Source organism: Microcebus murinus, chromosome 25 (genome assembly GCF_040939455.1).
Source record: "Microcebus murinus isolate Inina chromosome 25, M.murinus_Inina_mat1.0, whole genome shotgun sequence".
NCBI classification, from domain to species: Eukaryota; Metazoa; Chordata; class Mammalia; order Primates; family Cheirogaleidae; genus Microcebus; species Microcebus murinus.
Window position 1 is genome coordinate 14,102,307 of NC_134128.1, and position 19,180 is coordinate 14,121,486.

The 19,180-nt window shown below is 44.9% G+C and overlaps 1 protein-coding gene across 4 annotated transcripts in view; it reads left to right on the forward strand.

The window, feature by feature from the left end:
• FAM107B (family with sequence similarity 107 member B) overlaps positions 1–19,180 on the forward strand; it is a 187,525-nt gene that overhangs the window by 135,296 nt on the left and 33,049 nt on the right. Inside the window, exon 1 of one of the 4 annotated variants that reach the window (XM_012738006.3) lies at positions 8,509–8,604. The exons of the other annotated variants lie outside the window; for them this stretch is intronic. The gene's annotated coding sequence lies outside the window, so the exon portion shown is untranslated. Of the gene's footprint in view, positions 1–8,508; positions 8,605–19,180 lie in introns of those variants that run through there. 4 annotated transcript variants of the gene reach the window in all.

Consider the following 19,180-nt stretch of genomic DNA (forward strand, 5'->3'; position numbering starts at 1 on the left):
GATCTGCAGGAGCAGCTGGAAATTCCTGTTAAAAGACAAGAGTTTCGTATCATTTTAGTTCCACATTTCCTAAGGACTTTCCGTGAAACACCGACGGGGACAGGAACAAGTCCCTTTGGGGGGCAAGCATCGTCTTGTGCTTTGCATTGTGTCCCAGGGCCTGGATCCTGAGAGGTGGCCTTGGGGACATCCAGGAGATTGTCCCTGCAATGTCGGGATACAGGAGATTCTGCCGGTGAGTGGACGAAAGACTGTGGGTCTGTGCGGTGGTTTCTTTCCCTTCTCCCCCCTCTCGCTTTCTGCCGGTGTGAACTTTTCCCCTTCCTGCATCGTGGCAGATGCTGGCAAGCAAGTGCCCAGGTTGGCTGGGCAGAGCCCTGTCTTCTTCTGTCCCCACCCACCCTATCTTTATGACTCGGGTGGGGCGGCGTGTCCGGCCACAACTTCCGTGACCCTGTTTTTAAAAAATAAAACAAGTGGAGAGCCATGCCACGTGCCTGTGATCTCCGGCAGGTGCAAGAATATATTCAGATGTAAAAGGAGGACGGCCGACAGTGAGTGGCTGGTTGTGGCCCGGCGAGGGGAGCTCGCGTCCTGTGTTCAGAGTTCCGTGGTCTCTGCTGTGCTTCTGCGTTTTGTGTCACTTGTCACTAATGAGCACTAGATTCTTCCCCTGCAGGATATTTAGCTCCGGGTTACATAGATCTCCCCTCCAGGATCTTGACTCTGGATCTTATATAAGACATTGACTTACTCTCTTATTAGCCAACTGGAAAAGGATGTGATGTCTTTTCCTCTCTTCCTGGGTAACTTTTGCCAGATGGACGATTTTTCTGTTTCCAGTTTCTTTAAACCGAGAAGCAGTATGAATCGACAGGCTTTGGCATTAGACTGCTTGGGCCCACCTTCCGGGTCTGCAGTTTACGAGCGTTGTGATCTTGGGCAAGGGAATTACCTGCCTTGAATTTCAGCTTTCTAATCAGTGAAACGGGGTTAATAATAGTGGCTCCTTCAAAGAGTTTCACAGTAATAAAGTTACTGCATTAGCAGTGGGCCTGCATGCAGTAAGCACCCAATAATATGCTAAAAAATGTGGGTGTGCTTTTGATAACATACCTCGATGAAGCTCTGGCCCTGTGTTAAGAAGGACTGTTATTTGCCTCCTAGAGAGGTGGTCACGATTTATTCTGTAATCATGATCAGAATGAATTGTTTGAGAACCACGTGTGCATTTATGGGGATGGCAAAGAAGGGTATCCGAAATTGGGGGTGTCGCAGAAAACCTGGATCCCTGTGGTAACCCATGGCCAACAGGGTGATGATAATATTCTTTATGGTTGGAGACAGGATTTTACTCTAACGTACCATTAACGGTGAGTATTAACTATTGTCACCAAGAATGTGTCAACAGCATGCCAAAATTGATACTCTTAACCTGGGGGAGCATCCTGCACAGTTTTAAACGATAAGGCTAAATGCCCAGGTGTGTCTCTGTATGTTAAATGGGCATTGAATTTTTAACACTACTCCTGGTGCAGACACCTGCAGGTGACACCAGTCAGAGTTAGATGTCCCCCAGGAGCATCCCAATGGCTTGGTGAGGTTGTGGCAGGGATGGCCTCGAACATCTTTCAGGCCAGTTGATTTCCTATAGCCAGTGGCCTGGAACTGAGACCTGCATCAGCCGTTCCTCGAATCATGGAAGGGAATTTGGAGCCTGGCTTGCCCGCCACCTCCATGACCCTCTGCCACCTCCCTGACCCTCCACTCTGCTGCAGCCCCACTGGCCTCTTGGCTGTTTTCCCTAAGCGGCCAAGCACAGGCTCACCCAGGGCCTCTGGGGCTCTCCACACCCCTCTCTGGAGAAAGTTCGTACCAGACGTGCTGCAGAGACCTCCCCGGGCCTCCCTCTTGCCCTGCTCGTTTTCTTCCTACCACTGCATCAGTCCCATCGCAGATACTCCTGTGCTCATCTGTGTGTCACCTGCCTTCCTGCCCCCCTGGCCCTGCTGCTGCAACGTGAGTCCCACGGATTCGGTGTTTGGTACTTGCCATATCCAGCAACAGAGACTCGCGTTAGTTCCTGCCGTGGTTTGCCGCGACTTTAGATGCCCTTTGCCCGGGTGAGATGCTTCTCATACTTGGCCGAAGTGACACAGAGCATGAGCCCTTTAGGTTTGAGTCTCTGAGGATAACTGGCTCGTCTGTCTTCTCGACTAGCTGGCAGAAGGAAACGGTGTCTGGGAAGAACATTCTGCAGAATACATTAAATTCCGTCTTGGTCAGGATCCTGGGAGGCCAAGTGTGAGAATCCTGTTAGCATTTTCTTTCAGTGGATTGAAATGGATTAGGGGCTAGTGTATGGAAGGCCAGGCATAAGCCTGTGCCTTTGGCCTTTAGCAGTGGGTTTTAAATAGAAAAGGGCCATGTGTTCAGTGTGCTTTTATTTCTGCGTGAAAGAATAGAGGATATTGTCCATACTGTTGCTCGTTGTCCCTTATTTAAGGTTGCATCTGGAAAACTTCTTCTAGACTATCATGCCATGATATTCTTTTCTTTCCCTTGAGAAGATGGATACTAATTTTTTTCTAGTAATGAAAAGTATGTAACTTTTTTTCAAGTGGGTGTAGGGGTCCTGGCCTCTAGGAAACTCAAAACCACATTCAGTACCCAAATCTGGAACTTATATTATCCTTAGGATGTTAACCCTTTTGCTGTCTCTTCTGTAGGGTGGCCTTGACTTTCTAATTATTTACCTACTTGCATCTGTGACTTTCATTTTAAGGTGCCCAGATCTTCTTTGGGAAGAACTGGGGAATGACGAAACAGTTTTATTCCTCTTTCATCTCCCGCTGTGTGGTATTGAGTAGCTCACTTGGTTTTGAAATTCTGTTGCTTTTGTGTGTCTTTACTTGGGTAATGCTACTGACAGAAATTTCTGTATTTGCTTAGTGGAATTTCCATTTCTTTGGCCCAGGCTAGCAATTTTGGGGTAGTTGCCAGCTGGTTGAAGAGGTAGGAACTTGTAAATAATCAGAGTTTAGTTTTGCGGTGAATCTTTCACTGGTTTTGCTTGTTTTATTCCAATGGTGAGATTTTGGTTATTTTGCACTAAAAGGCTTTTAAATAGGCAGTGTTTTAGGGAAACTGGGTAACTGGCTTCTGAATATTAAAATGCAATTTCTTCTGTATTACAGTTTCAAAAGGACTGAAGTTTTTCTCACTTAGCGCCTTCCTGTGTTCCAAGAATTCCATTAGTTCACGCGGATGTTTACAAAGGATGCTTCAGTTGGGCTGAAGCTACTTTGGAGAAGCTTACGTTTTTGTAAATGCGTTTTCAAAACGGGTGTGTCAAATGGGTAACTATTTCAGAAGCAAATTAAGAAAACATCCTAGAAAATCAGTTTACTTAACCGACTTGAGGCTTAATGCTTCATACGAAGAATGGGCCTTTTCTTAGCTGTTTGTTACCAGGAGTTTTCCTGAGAGGCCTGTGCACATTAATAGAAAATGGGTGTGTTTCTTTTTCTCTTTTGTTATGATTTTGGTAAAGGCTTAAAGTGCAACATGTGAACAAGGCTCTCATTTTTCGTCTGCCTTTGAATGAAAACATTCTATTACTCGTCAGAGAGTCTGAGCAAGCATTACTCAAAGTAGTGATAAACCACAGTTGAATTAAATCGCTGCATTCTTTAGATTAAAATTTGATTGTGTCATTGTTAGTTTCAACAGTGATCTGTCAGGCACAATGTGCCCTAATTCTCTTCTGCCCCCTTCTCCCTCATTTTAATCTCTTCTGAACTAGTCCTGGCTTTCTTTTGTTGAACAAGAATTCACAAGTAAATGATTTCTTTCTCGTGACTGGGGGTTACAGTGTGTGACGTTTTCTCGCCTGCTGAATGGCCAGTAGCTGCTTTCTGTCTATAGGAAGTATGTCCTCAAGGAAGACTGCTATTATTTACTATATAAACAGGACCAGAAAGGGAACACTTTGGCAAGATCCTGTCTCTGGGCAAGTCTGAGATGGATTTTTTTTTTTTTCCCCAGTGAGGACTTGTCATATTTATAAGTCAGTGATGTTATTTCAAAAACTTAAAAGGAACTGCGTATCTGTGATAGGGAAGGAAATTGTTTATTCTAGATTTTTCTTCACTGTGTTTCTAGCATTGAGAAAATTACTCAGAGAGGTTTGGCAAAGACGACAGATGAATAAAATTGGATTGAGTTTGTGGAATTGCATTAATTCAGCTGATACTGATTAAGCTCCTGATGAAGGCCCCAACATCCTGAACCCAAATAAGTGTACAGGATATCTATCCTTAGGGAACTTACATATCATCGGGGAGACTAGCTCCATCGTATAGTTAACAAAAGTGTTAAGACGAAGAAGTCACTCATTGTGCTTGGAAGTGAAGTTGTTGCCATTTTGTTTAATGAACTTTTCCTAATTGAAAGACAGATTTGTACCCCCCCATCCCCACACGCTCCCTGGCTTTGGCCCTAAAGCCCTGGGAAGCCTTAAGCATTTAAGATAGGGTTAGCTTTGGAACTGAGTTCAGTTCAGCCATTTTTAGGTGTTATTAATGATAGTATTTTTAGTAAAACGTGGTTTAACTCAATGTATTTCCTGGCCTGCTGCAGTCACAAAAATATTAACTCTCTCAAAATGTATATTTTGGAGAAAAATTGACTTTAATGTTGGAGAGGCATGTGAATAGAAAACTTACAGATTTTAGGTAAATACTTTTATTCACATTTGTAGTTAACAACATTGGTTCTCCTTAAACAGAGTCACCAATGGGGACGTGTGTTGTCATGTTATAAGTAGAGGTTTATAGATCTAAGTTTAAAGGGCCTGACACTTGGGAAAGTGGACCCAAGATTAGGGAAAAAGAACAAGGCCTCTCCTGCCATCTTGGGAACTTAAATCCTAGGGTCTCAACCTAAAAACCCAAGGGCAGACACTGTGATGTTAATCAGCATACCTTTGGAAATAAAAGGAGTTTAATAAAAGCAGCAGTTTTTTTAATTAAAAAAAAAGCCTTGCATGATTATATCTTCTGTTTGAAATCAGTGTTTAATTTCTTTTTCCTGGTTTGTTTAATAGAGGCAACACGTTACTGATCCCAACATACTTTGGGAAGATTTATTCTAATGAAATGCCCTTTCTCTATTCAGTGATCTGATCATTTCTGTTCTTCTTAATAACTAAGTTTACATAGTGTTCTCAATGTTGCTGTCGACAACACTTGTGTGTGTGTGTGTTTGTGTGTGTGTGTGTGTCTGTCTGTCTGCATCAGGTTAGTAAAATGTTTCTTTTTTAGCAATGGCTGTCAGAAAAGTTTGGAAACCACGCCCTAAAGGTCCTAGACATTGGGGTTTCCCGGGCCCCCTTGCTTGTGTGCACCTGCGTGAGCCCCCTTGTGGTGTGTGGTGTCCCCTGGTGCCCAGGTTGTCAAACGGAGCCCTCGCTTCGCCATGTTTGTGTCCTCTCCAATGAAAAGCAGCTGCCTAGCATGTGATACCTCGTATAGGGAAGTATGAACCACTTCAACTTTTAAAAAATACACCTTCTGCTTCATTCAAAGCAAGAAGCTCAAGCCCTTTAGTGCCTATTATTGATTCATACAGATAACTTAGTTTTATGAGCTACTTATCTCAGAGGTCAGCAAAGTCAGCGTTTTTATTAAAGGTAAGCATGAAAGACCATGCTCATAAAGGGCGTCATATTTTTTTTCCTAGTGTTGTCCGATAAGATACAATCTAGTGTAGAGTATCAGGATATTCGGAGTAAAACAAACCGGAATTCAAACATCCTGTTCCTTACTAGCTGTGACTAATTATACACAAATTAGGAAGAGATTCCACCATCTTTATGCAGAATTTATGGGACCATCTGTGACTTGTTTTGGAGGTGGACGTGCACTAGGGAAATGTGTGATAGAATGTTATTAAAAATTTATAGTATTTGATTTCCTATACTTCTTGCTAACTAAGAATATAATTTCCTAATTCCTTTTCTATGAGTTGACTAAACTGTACTAATAATCTGTAAGAGATCCATACACTAAGTTTTTTTCTTATTCCTCTGTCTTTGCCAGTTTTAGTCTATGGGATAAAAACAGTAGTGTCTGGCTGACTAGTCTGATTGTCTGCCAAGAGCTGGACCATTGTGGTCACCTGTACCTGTTTTGTTATGGGGACGTGATGGCAGTAACTCTTGATTGGTAGGATCTCAGAATAGGAATTCTGCAAGTATAGGTGGGAGCAGTGTTTCCCAAATGATGTTGGTCAAAGGCACATTTTTTTTTACCAGTCTGCAAAATGTCCTGCGGAAGATTCTCCTTAAAAATGAGTGGATTAAAACAACAACAACAACAACAACAAAAACCGTAGCTCACTTTTGAGATATTGTATAAATTGCATCCCCATGCATACATACTTTTAATGGCTCATGGTACAGAATTTAGAGAGTAACAGTTTGTTCTTACAGATTCAGCTGGAAATAACTGTGTTAGGATGTCTGAGAAAAATATTAACCTGTTATCCATTTATTAAATACTAATTAAAGATTTGGGGGAAGGGGTTTGCATATTCAGTTGTGTGTGTGTTATATAATACTAAACCCTGTTCTCAATGAATTGATTTTTTTTTTTTTTACATTTTTTATAAGCATAGTGGAGTTAAACTCTTCAAGTATGTACCTCTTAATGTGACAGTTTTCACATTGAGAGCTATGCAGTGTTTCCTGTGTCGTGGGAAGGGCAGACTATGAAAGAAGGAGCAGGAAAAGCAGATAAACTCTGGGGACCTAGTGGTGTGTGTGTTTTTTTTGTTTTTTAGTATTACATATCCACAGTGATCACTTAGAAGGAGTCCAAGTAAATCAAATGTGAGCCAGTCAGCATTGTTTGTGGACAGTGTTTTACTCCATTCTGTGCTGCTATAACAGAATATCACACACTGGGTATTTTATAAAGTAGATGAGTTTATTTCTTACAGTTCTAGAGGCTGGGAAGTCCAAGGTCAGGGGCCTGCATCTGCAAAGGGCCTTCGTGCTGGGTCTTCCTAAGGTGGAAGGTGAGGGGGCAAAAGAAGGGGGCCTGAGCACCTCCTTTTTACCAGGAACCCACTCTGGGGATAACTAGCCCCCTCCCACTATAATGGCATCAGTCCCTTCTAGCTTACCTCTTAAAGATCCCACCTCTCAACATCCTTGCATTGGGGATTAAATTTCAACACGTGAACTTTGGGGGACACATTAAAGCCATAGCCGACATTTCAATGGCTTTCCATAGAGCTGCTCTGTCCCCACGGTGGCCTGAGCTGTGTCACTGGGCGCTGCTTGGCATCTGTTGTGCCTTGGGCTGGATGTGGGAGTTTAAAAATACCTGTGAGGCCGGGCGCGGTGGCTCACGCCTGTAATCCTAGCACTCTGGGAGGCTGAGGTGGGTGGATTGCTCGAGGTCAGAAGTTCGAAACCAACCTGAGCAAGAGCGAGACCCTGTCTCTACTAAAAATAGAAAGAAATTAATTGGCCAACTAATATATATAGAAAAAATTAGCTGGGCATGGTGGCGCATGCCTGTAGTCCCAGCTACTCGGGAGGCTGAGGCAGGAGGATCGCTTGAACCTAGGAGTTTGAGGTTGCTGTGAGTGAATGCCTGATGCCACGGCACTCGGCACTCACTCTACCTGGGCAACAAAGTGGGACTCTGTCTCAAAAAAAAAAAACAAAAAAAACCTGTAGACCAGACGCCACCAAACAGATGTCTATGTGTGTCTCTGCAATCGATTTCACACTCTTTGCTTTGATGTGGATTTGATATCTCCTAATAATTTAGTAATAATCTAAAACTAGAAGGAAACCACCTTGTTTTAGAGAGGGTGACCCTCAGCCCAGAGGTCATGCATATATTTCTTCTGCTGGTGATTTTTTCCACCTTATTAACCACCCCCCACCCCCTCCAGGAGAAAACTCTGAGCACATTTTGTAAGTGAACTCTGATGCCATGCATCACAGCCCTTAGGAGTGCAGTTCTGATTTGTCCTAAAGTCTCTGTGCTGTAGGTATCATGGTGATGTTACAGCAAGTATGAAAACGCAGCCTCCTCTGGTCGGATAGTTGGCTCAGACGGGTTTCCTTCCGACGGTTAGCTTGGGCGAATGTTGGGATGGGGATGGTGGCTGTCCAGGGCTGGGGAGACCCAAGTGTGTATTTGCTTTCAAGTAGAGGAGCTGGTTTTTTAACATACAGGTAGTTTTCCTTGTGATTCCACCCTGTTTTTGTTGGTTTGGAAGGTCAGTTACCGGTCCCAGAGTTGGTACAGTTTGTTTTTCATTGTTTGCTCTAGTTTCTGTGTTATGTGAGGTCATTCGGTTACACACAGTTCCTGCTTTCAGAAGTTACTAGAGTGTCTTCCTTTGAACTCCAACTGTGACTTTTTTGATTTCCAGAAAGAGAGCTTTTTGCGGGTGGTGGTGAATTCTTGTTTTGGGTGTTTTCTTCACCGCTCTAGGGATCTGCCGCAGTTGGGAGGTGCCTTCTCCCCGTGATCTTGTCTTTTGTTGTCTTGGATGAGGAGCCTGCTGCTATCTAAAGAGGTGAGTTCAGTCTCGGCAACTGTTGGTCACTTGTGCCTTGGTGGATGGTAGGGATGGGACCATTTTCTGGGCAAACTCTTCGCTTGCTAAAGGATGATTTTTTTCACAACCTTGAATGCTCGTGATTAGAGCATAAACAGGAAAATATGCACCTGCAGTAAGGAATAAACGCTGGGATCTTGCTGTGGTCTGTCGAATGATCTAGTCCTTCTCTAGAGAATGTGTGAACGTAGACTTGTGGGCTAACAGAGCAGCACACGCCTATGAGATGAAATAAAAGTTACGCATTGTTACAGTGAGTGGTGTTGGGTGTCCTGTCTGTGCCAGGAAGAGAGCTGAATAATATGCTGTCTCATTTGCAGTCACGAACCATATGTTTTTTTTTTTCCCCTAAGATGTCTTCAGATACTCAACCATGTCTTGTCAAACTCTGGACAAGTTGCCCTTTGCTTACCTTTGAAAAAAGTCTTTTTATGTTCAGTAACTTTTATCTCCATCATTTTATCCATGCTCTGTTAAGGGGTCTGGGATCTTGATGACTAAACTGTGCATTTTTTTTTTTTTTTTTTTTTTTTTGAGACAGAGTCACGCTTTCTTGCCTAGGCTAGAGTGAGTGCCGTGGCATCAGCCTAGCTCACAGCAACCTCAAACTCCTGGACTCAAGCGATCCTCCTGCCTCAGCCTCCTGAGTAGCTGGGACTATAGGCACAAGCCACCATGCCCCGCTGATTTTTTATATATATATATATTAGTTGGCTAATTAATTTCTATTTTTATGGTAGAGACGGGGTCTCACTCTTGCTCAGGCTGGTTTTGAACTCCTGACCTTGAGCAATCCGCCCGCCTCGGCCTCCCAGAGTGCTAGGATTACAGGCGTGAGCCACCGCGCCCGGCCTAAACTGTGCATTTTATTTGAAGATATCCATTTACAGTAAAATATGACTATCTGGTGAGGAATAGTGGGACTGATAGATATTTTGGGGTGTTTTGTTATGGTCTGAATATTTGTCCCCCACCCCTCCCCCAAAATTCATATGTTGAAATTCTGAGCCCTAATGGGATGGTTTTAGGAGGTGGGGCCTTTGTGAGGAGATTAGATTAAGTCATGCGAGCAGAGCTCCCATGAATGGGATTAGTGTCCCTATAACAAGAGACAGAAGGGCCCGTTCTCTGTCCCTCTGCTCTCTGCCATCAAACCAGAAAGAGGGCCCTCACTAGGCACCATGCAGGCACCTTGATCTTGGACTTCCCAGCGTCCACAATGGGGAGAAATAGGGCCGGGCGTGGTGGCTCATACCTGTAATCCTAGCACTTTGGGAGGCTGAGGCTTCTTATTCTTTGGTTGGGATTAGGAGAGAGTTTCTTGGGTGCCTACTCTGTTCGTATTTCCAGCCCCCGATCCTGTCTAAAGAGATTTAAATGCTCTCCTTCCTCTTGGTGTAGTCATCTTCACAGTGGCCTTGGCTGGCCTTGCTACTTACCCTGCTTAACCACCCTGTCCTGTCCTGCCTGACCTGGGTGTGCACAAATATGAGTGGAACATCTAATGGGTGTGAAAATCTAATATTGACCTAGACAAATGGCTTGTACACACACACACACACACACATTTTCTTTTTTTCCATGGGTACCTTTGCAGTATCTTTTCATTTGGGAAAATATACAGGCTACCCTTACATGAGTTAGCATAGGGCACTCACCTACCTTGTACACATTCACATTTATTTCTGTAAAATAGGATTTTTCAATAGGGGTGGTCAGTGCCATCCTGAGTAGAACTCACTTAACATTTGATAGCTTCGAAAAGTATTCTCTTTCTGTAGTTAACGAAAATGATTTACACATGTCTATTTGTTGGTGACTGTAGAAAATGAATTTAGTGGGCGTTTCTGCATTCTGCTGTCTGAGGAGCCTCTGGGCTTGCCCGGGACTGAGACTGGGGAAGGTGCCCAACTCTGTCGACATCTGTGGGGCTCTCTGGTCACCTTGCAGTAGGGCCCAGAGTTCCAGTTCTGGTTTGGAGAAGCATAGCCTTGCATTGAAGGGGGCGGGGGGAGAGACAGAGAGAACTCAGCTGCATGGGAAAGGAGGCAGAGGGCCCTTGGTTTCCCTCCACGACCCAAGTATCGAGAACCTGTCACTTCTCCTGGGGCCCTGTGAACCTACTGAGTGTTAGGGCCCCACACCCCCCCCCAGGCCTGGCCTCACTATTTCCATCTTCCCCAAAACTTGAGAGGAAGGTTAGACTGAACAAAAAAAAGTATACGAGTTGTTTTGGAGTTGAGGGATGTTTTTTCTGCATATATCTTTTTTCTAAATCATGCTAAAGGGTTTTTGCTGAAACAATATGTTTTATTGTTGAGTCTGTCCAGGCTCCAGGGGACTTAACTCACCAGATGGTATAATATCACGTAACACACGTGTGCGTGCGTGCACTTGCACACGCACACATGCGGACACACACTGTGCAAGGGACAGCTCACCACGACACAGCACTCACCCTCCCCTTCCAAGAGGATGCAATGACCTGCATCCATTTGGCTTTTGTTGTCAAGAAGCGCTTTTACTCTGTATGTCTGTGTTGGTTATTGGCGGTTACATCTGCAGATCAAGAGGACGCTCTGGATCCTGTTAACCAGCAGGCATATCGTTGGTGAGATGGGACTTCAGGGGACCTTGGCATAGATTTGAATAAATATCAGAGTGAGGTTGATGATTTGTGAAACAGACATCTGAGAATTGAGTTCCAAGAGGAAAGGACTTTGAGACAGGGACCGAAAGGAACCCCATTCTGGAGCCCAGAAAATTCCAAACCTTTTCCCTTCAGGATGAGTATATAATGTCTTTACGCCAAACGGCGATCTCAGTGTGTTGAAACGCGCCGGTTCCTTGTGCCCCTCAGACGCCGTTGGTCACCAGCTCCCCTGTGGCCGCCACTCCCTATGTCACTGAGGATTTATTTGGGGGTTCAGGGTCCCACAGATCACCTGGGGTGTGGCTCTCTCCCCCATGTCCCATGCCCTCTCCATCCTCATCCCTCCGGCCCCTGGGACTGTGCTCCCAGGACTGCTTTGTCCTTCTCCTCTGACGCCACCCCTCCTCCCTCTCTGTCACAGTCTGCCACCGTGTGCTCTGCTCCTGCCCTGTGGTCAGCCAGCTCTCGTCCCTTGCCTCCCCCTTGTGTGGAGACTGCATCTTCTCCCACCCCCGGGTGCTTTGGGGTGTGGAGGCAGGAGCCGGGGACCCTGCCCGCATGGCCGCTTTCAGATCATGCCCCTTCCCCTCCCTGCTCCTTGGAGGCTCATCACAATCATTTCTGCCTTCCACCCTCAGTGCTGTCGCTCACCTGATGGCAGTTTCTGCTGCAGGCATGAGTGTTTGGTAAAGCTCACCAGTGGCTCCAGGAGAGCCGCAGGCCGGGTTAGCCTGGGACTGGGATGATGGCTGGAGCTTTCTGGGATGGGGACATTCAGTCTCGGGGCTGAGGAATTTCCCAGGATACAGGAGTGGGTCACCTGAAAGAGTCTAGACCTTGTTAATTCCAGGACCTGCTTCTGAGCGGGAATTCAGAGATCCCACTCGCCGGCCAGAACCTTCTGTCCTTCTGTTCATCTGCCAGATTATCTCAGGGCACATCAGGTTTTTCCCTTCCGGGTCCTTTTCCAAACCCTTTGCTCCTGCCCGAGGCTGCCTCTGCTCTTGGAATCCCAGCATTTCCGCCGTGCACTTAGCAGCGGCCCCTGAAATCCCCTCTGTGTCTGCTGTCTTGGCGGATTGGGCAGCCCTCCGTGCCTGGCCCTGGACTTCGAGTTCTGCCAGAGAAAGGAACGCAGATGCCTCTGTACGATCCCGGTCCCCCCTGACGGCAGCCTCAGCGCTGCCTGGAAATGAAACGTTTTCCTCATCAGCCCTCTCCCACTCCATGATGACTTTTCCAACCTTCCCCACGTTTCTCAAATCTCCGGTTTCATCCTCAGCCCCGTCCTCCCCTCTGGTCTGCCCTTCTCAGCACGTGTCTTTCCGCTGCTAATAGGACAGTCTTGGGAAGGCCGTTCTCCCGTCTCCCCGCTGCCCCTGTGTACATCCGCCTGCTCCTGGACCTGTCCTTTCCTCATCTTTCTGTCTATAGTGAAAGAGGAATCCTTCCCACTTTATGAAAATCAGTTTCTCCTCTGCCATCCTCTCCCACCTCCCATTGCGACTCCTGTCCTGGTGTTTCCTACTCCGGAGCAGTTAAAAGGGCTCAGGTCTTTCGCATCTTAGGACAAAAACACAACAGAATGGACACTGTCAACCCAAACCTTTCCTCTGCTCTGTTTTTTTCGGCTGCCACTTTCTGTCTCCGTCCCTAGATTAAATTTCTGGAGAGGGTCTTCTCACTTACATTTGTCACCCATTGCTGCATAACATAGGATCATACATGTAGTGACTTAAATGGTGCCCGTCATTGTCTCGGTTTCTGTGTGTTGGGAGTCCAGGCACAGCTCAGCAGGGTTCTGTGCTTGAGCAGGGTCCTGCAGCCCCCGTGTGCACCAGAGCTGCGGTTTCATCAGAGGCTTGACTGGGGGAGAATCTGCTTCCAAGTTCATGCAGGTGATTGGCAGAATTCATTTCCCCCAGCAGTGGTAGGACTTGGGTCGCTTGCAGTTCCCTGCTACATGTAGGCTAATAGCATCCTCACAGGTGACAAGGCAGGGAGAGGGACTTCACCATGATGTCATCACCTTTGCCGTATTCTGTGGTTAGAAGCAGGTGACACGTGAGCAGCAAGGGAAGAGGAACTGGGGTCCACTTTAAAGTCCGTGTGCCACCTACCTGTTTGCTCTTTCCCCATTCACACATCAAACCTCTGCATTCCGTTTTTTATCTCTACCGCTTTCCTGAAACTGATACCGGAGAGGCAGGATTGGCTACAGAATTGGCCGGGCCCAGTGCAAAATTGAAAACAGTGGGCTCTTTGTCAAAAAATTAAGCAACTTCAAGATGGCAGCAGGAAAGCATTAAACCAAGTGCGGGGCCATCTGAGCCCGGGGGCTTCGAAGGTCCCACGCCCACCACCCATGAAGCCACCAGCCTGTCCTCCCCGCCACTAGATGCAGAGGGCCGCTGTACGCCACCTGTCTGCTCGCCAGGTACATAACCACTGTGGCCACTTCTTCCTTTTTGAGACATTCCCCTGTCTCTGAGCTCTGGAGACACTCTGCTCTTCTGGGTTTCCTTCTCCCTCTGGACACCCTCTTCAGCCCCTTTTGCAGGCTCCTCTTCCTCTACCTTTATGCCTGGGCATTTTGGGGGCATTTTAATCATCCTGCCTGCTGAAAGATATCAGCAGTCTCAGTAGCTTCCTTTGGTTGTAGGTTTTTGGCTTTCACATCTACGTATCCAGCCTGTACCTGACTCCTGAGCTCACGCACCTGTGTCCAGTGCTTTCTTTATATGTTCACTTGCGTGTTTCATAGGTCTATAAAGTGCAACGTGTCTAAGACCTATTTTCTTATTTTCTCTGAGCCACCAAACTCGGTTCCCCTCCGTGTCTTGCATTGCGGCAAATGCCCCACTCTCTACCCAGGGGCGTTTGGATTTCTGCCTGTGCTCCACTCCTGCTCTTTTTTTTTTTTTTTTTTTTTTTTTGAGGCAGAGTCTCACTTTGTTGCCCAGGCTAGAGTGAGTGCTGTGGCGTCAGCCTGGCTCACAGCAACCTCAAACTCCTGGGCTCAAGCGATCCTCCTGCCTCAGCCTCTCAAGTAGCTGGGACTACAGGCACGCGCCACCATGCCTGGCTAATTTTTTTCTATATATATTAGTTGGCCAATTAATTTCTTTCTATTTATAGTAGAGACAGGTCTTGCTCTTGCTCAGGCTGGTTTCGAACTCCTTACCTTGAGCAATCCTCCCGCTTTGGCCTCCCAGAGTGCTAGGATTACAGGCGTGAGCCACCGTGCCTGGCCCACTCCTGCTCTTGAACTGGCTCGTCTTACTTATTCTCGGAGTCTGTGCTGAGGGTCCTCCCCTTGGACTGTATTTCGTCGGGATGATCTCCCTGGACTTCCGTGGTCTGTTCTCATGGTGACTTGGGCTTCCCCTGTTGAAACCCGGCACACTTCCTAGCTACTCCTTTGTTAAATGTCTGCTTCCTGCATTAAAAATAAGTTGCTATCATGAGTGCATGATAAGCAGAGATAAGTGCATTTCAGGTACCATCATCTGAATTACTCTATTCTTACCCCCACTGTAGTTTGATAATATTTTTATTTTATATTCTTTAAGCAATAAGGGTTGAGGTAGCTATGGTTAGAGATCTACATCTCTAATTCTCGGAGGCCCTGTTTCCCCATGAGCCTGCAGGATCTTCTTTGAAAAAGCATTTGGGCATAAAATGATGAAATGTGTTAAGTACTTGGGGGCCTGATCATTCGGGGACTAAATGTGGGCCAGAAGAGGAATGATTCTACCCAAGGAAGATGCTACTAATCTGCAGTAGAGAAGGTCTTGGAGCAGCCTCATTTTAAGCAGAAGTCAGTAGTAACAAGCAAACTAAATAGTAAATGGATGTATTTATCTGTTAAAGAAACTATTTTATAACCTGCTGGGTCTCAAACTTTTGATCTCAGGAGTCTTCTAAACCCTCTAATGGGGTGTAAGGGCCCCATTAAAAAGTATTTGAGGATCCCAAATAACTTTTTTTTTAGGTTGTATCTATTTATATTTAAAATATTAGAAATTAAAACTGAGAAATTTAAAAATTCATCTAAAAAATAACAAACATAACAATAATTTCATTACATAGTAACAAAAAGATCATTTGTAATGAAAAATACACTTTATAAAACATAAAAAGGTGAGAGGCAAGTGTTTGTCATTATTTTATTATGCACATCTCTTCAATGATTTTTTTTTTAAGGAAAACTATTTTCCAAGCCAAAAAAAATATTTAGTGAGAAGAGTGGCATTGTTTTCCGTTTTTGTAAATAAATCTGTTTCATAACTGGCTTTAATAGAAAATAACTAGGTTTTCTGTTTCTGTAATCAGTCTGTTGTGATAGGTTGTTTTTTGTTTGCAGTATATGCAGAAAATCCAGCTTCATGCAGAGATGTGATTGGGATAGGTAAGGGTATTGAAATCACCTTTTTAGATAATTATAGATATTCTTCCTGAATAACACACCAAGATTTAACAAGTGGCACTGTCTTAAAAGCTAGTGACAATGTGGATTCTGAAGCCATAACAGTGAAATGTAACTTTGTTACATTAAAATTCCTGAGTCTGTCTTGCATTTTGAATAGTGCAATAGAGGAATAGTTAAGTCAGTTATAATACACTCATATAATGACATATTTTGCAGCCATATTGAAACAGTATTTTATCACAGATGAAATGCTTAGAAATGTAATACATTAACTATTCACCATGATCCTAGTTTTGCTAAAAGATGAAAAGAGGTGTATATTTTTATTAATTGAAAGGAAATATATCACAGTATTGGTTTGTTTAATGATATGTTTGTTCATGGGTGATATTTTATTTTCTTTATACTTTTCTGTATTTCCAAAATGTTGTATGATCATCACATTGCTTTTAAAATCCGAGGAAAAATTAAGTCTTTTTTTTTTAAGGAGAGAAATAAGTATGTCTGTTAAAACTGTTACCCTTATCTGTAGGTTGCCTTTTACATGTAAAACCCCAGTATTTCCACTTGGAATGTAACAAAGATCAGCCTCACATGTTTTTATTTGTTTAATAGATTAATGTAACCTTTCTATGGCTATTTTAAGCTTTACAAGTTTTCCTCTTTTATTTTAATAGCAATCCATTGATTTAGTAGAGAAACTTATAAGAGTTGTTCAAGAAAAGTAGGGTAAATTGACCTTTTACATATAGCAAAGACATAATTTGCTTTTTCTCAATTTCCGTTATAGCTCAGGCAAGCACTATTTCTTATCCAAGGAAAATGGCAAAAACGTCTTGTCCTACAGTGATAATAGTTGAGAAATAACCTGGAAATTAGCATGTAGTCGACTTCTGGGTCCACGTGTCCGAGTTGTTTGCCAGAGGTGTGACCATTGCATATTTCCCTTCCCGGTTTCATGGCTGGAAGTTGAGGTGGCTTCAGAAGTACAAAGGGCAGCTCACATCTGGGGATTAGTCCCCTGCCTGCCCCTGGATTTAGAAAGGATGCTCGCCAGCTATTAATGTGACTGACGTGGCATTGTCATAAAGGATTGCCACTTCCAGGCTTTTGTCCTCTCTCTGTGGACGGGAATCCAAATTCGATGATGGTCTGTTTTCCGGAAAATGGAGGATTCCATCGTGTTTGTGTATTTCTTTGTTTTATGTTTCTCCTGATGTGAGTAAGTGATTATTAAGATGTCTATTGAAGCTACAAAGAATCCACAAAGCAGAAAATGGGCAAGCAGCTGTGCATCCACCGCTCACGTTAAAGCTGAGAACATTATTGCTTTGGCATTTCCAGGCGAGTACACGGTTCCACCAAGGCTTTAGCTAAAGTGGCTTTACGCAAAGTGTCAGTGACTCTTAGGGTTTGGAATCTCTCCCAAGACCATTCACAAAGACACGTCTCCCTTTGTAGTGTAAACTCTGATGGAAAATTACTACTTAATTGCGTAGTCTAATATTGCTTTGCATTAAAAGATCATTCTGTCCTCTGCTTAAAACAATCGAGGATAATTATCCTTGAGGGCATCCCTTAATAGTTAAAATGTCATCATTACATTTGGAAATAGTCTAAGCCAATTTCCATCAGATTTTATGGAATGAACATTTTTTGGGGGGAAGAAAGTGTGCTCCACGTATACCTAGTGGTTTCTTCTTTGTATTGTTGAAACCACTGTTTACATCGAATTATTTCTTGGGTCTCTCAGTGTCTTTTATGCATCAGATGGGGGGGGGTTGCTGGAAGGATTTGCAGATTCTAGATTGGGAATGAGGAGCGTTGTTGTTATTGTATTGCCACATTCACCAACTGCAGGGGCCGGTTACCCTGGCCTTCCTGTGGTGCTGAGACTAAAATCGGGACTCCTTTTTACCATAATTTGGTTCCTGACTGCGTTGTCTATTTTCCTTCCCTGCCACCGTCTTCACTGGGCCTCCTTGCTCTTCCCAGCTTGACCCAGGTCTCTGTGTTTGCTGCTCACTCTGCCCGAAGCTCCTTCCCTCCTTAGCCCCTGGCTCGCTCCCTCACTTCCTTCAGATCTCTGCTCAAATCCCCTGCAAGTGTCTGCTCTCTGCTCAGCCAGGTCTTCTGTGAGTAGCCCAAACGGCACAGCCTGCCTCTGTTTCCTCCCACGTATGTTTCCCCCGTAGTACTGATCACCGCCTGGTGCTACATTTCAATTTCTTCTGTCTGGTGACTGCCTGCCCCAGGAACGTAGGCTTCCCGAGGGCAGGGGCTCCATCCCCTTTGCTGCTCAGTCCACGTTGTTTGGAACGGTGCCTGACACTGAACAGACGTGGACTAAAATGCTTGATGAACTAACGGAAGAATGACTTCGCCAGATCTCTCCCGTGGGCGGCTGTATACATACAGGTCGGCATTTGATCTCCAGGTGTTAAACCTCCTTTGAAAGGCGAGGGGATGGCTTGTTCTGCTGTGGCTCGACTGGGACAGCACCACACACTGTGCCTGACATCTGGCAGTCAGATGTTTGCAGAACAAAACTATAATTGGACGGCCAGATCATTGGCTATGTATGCTTGTTGGCTCCCAGAACAGAAAGATGCTCTGTAGGTGAAGAAATTGGAGACATAGAAAGCCCAGGGGGGTTGGCGAGAAGTAGTTTTGAACTTCGAACTCGTAAACACTGGGACTGTGGCATACTTCGACATGGCTTTGATGATAGAAATGGAAGTAGTGTGAACAACCATGATTAGGTTCCCCATGGAGAATATTGGTGTGTCAGGCATTTATCATAGGTGGAATCAGAGGGTTAATGGTAGGTGTTTTTATTTTTATTATTATTATTATCATTATTAATCCACGTGCCTAAACAGTTTCCCTCATGCCTGTGTCACTGAGGAACATGTCACAGGTGAACCACGTCTGATTTCAGAGCCCTGCCTTCGTTGCTCATTTTACCTCTTCGGCCTTATTTCCTGTTCTTACCTGGTGAGTCCTCCATGATTCAGTTAGGCGGTTTCTCCCTCGTTTCCTCCGTCTGGGGCCGCTGTGCTCTGTCACATGTCCTGGGTCATTGCTGGCCACAGCCTCGTTCCCAGGCTTGCCTCAGTGGAGCTTTCACACTTTGGGGTATTTTCCCTACTGCTTTATCCAGCTGGGTTCCGAATTAGGATATGATATTTGGTGATACATCTTATATATCTTGGTTTAGTTTTTGCAAACAGACCAAGCACTCTTAAAAAGGGATCTGGGAGTTCTTCTTGGGCATCTTTCATACCCCCTAAGCCTGTGATGGACATTTGTTCCAAATGGAAAAAAAAACAAAAAGAAGAGGAGAAAAAATAAGAGACGCAGAGTGCTGGAGCGCAGGGAGTGAGGTGGGGCAGAGACCGGCGTGGGTGTGAGAAGCAGGCCCAGGTCAGGGAGGGAGGGAGGGGCGG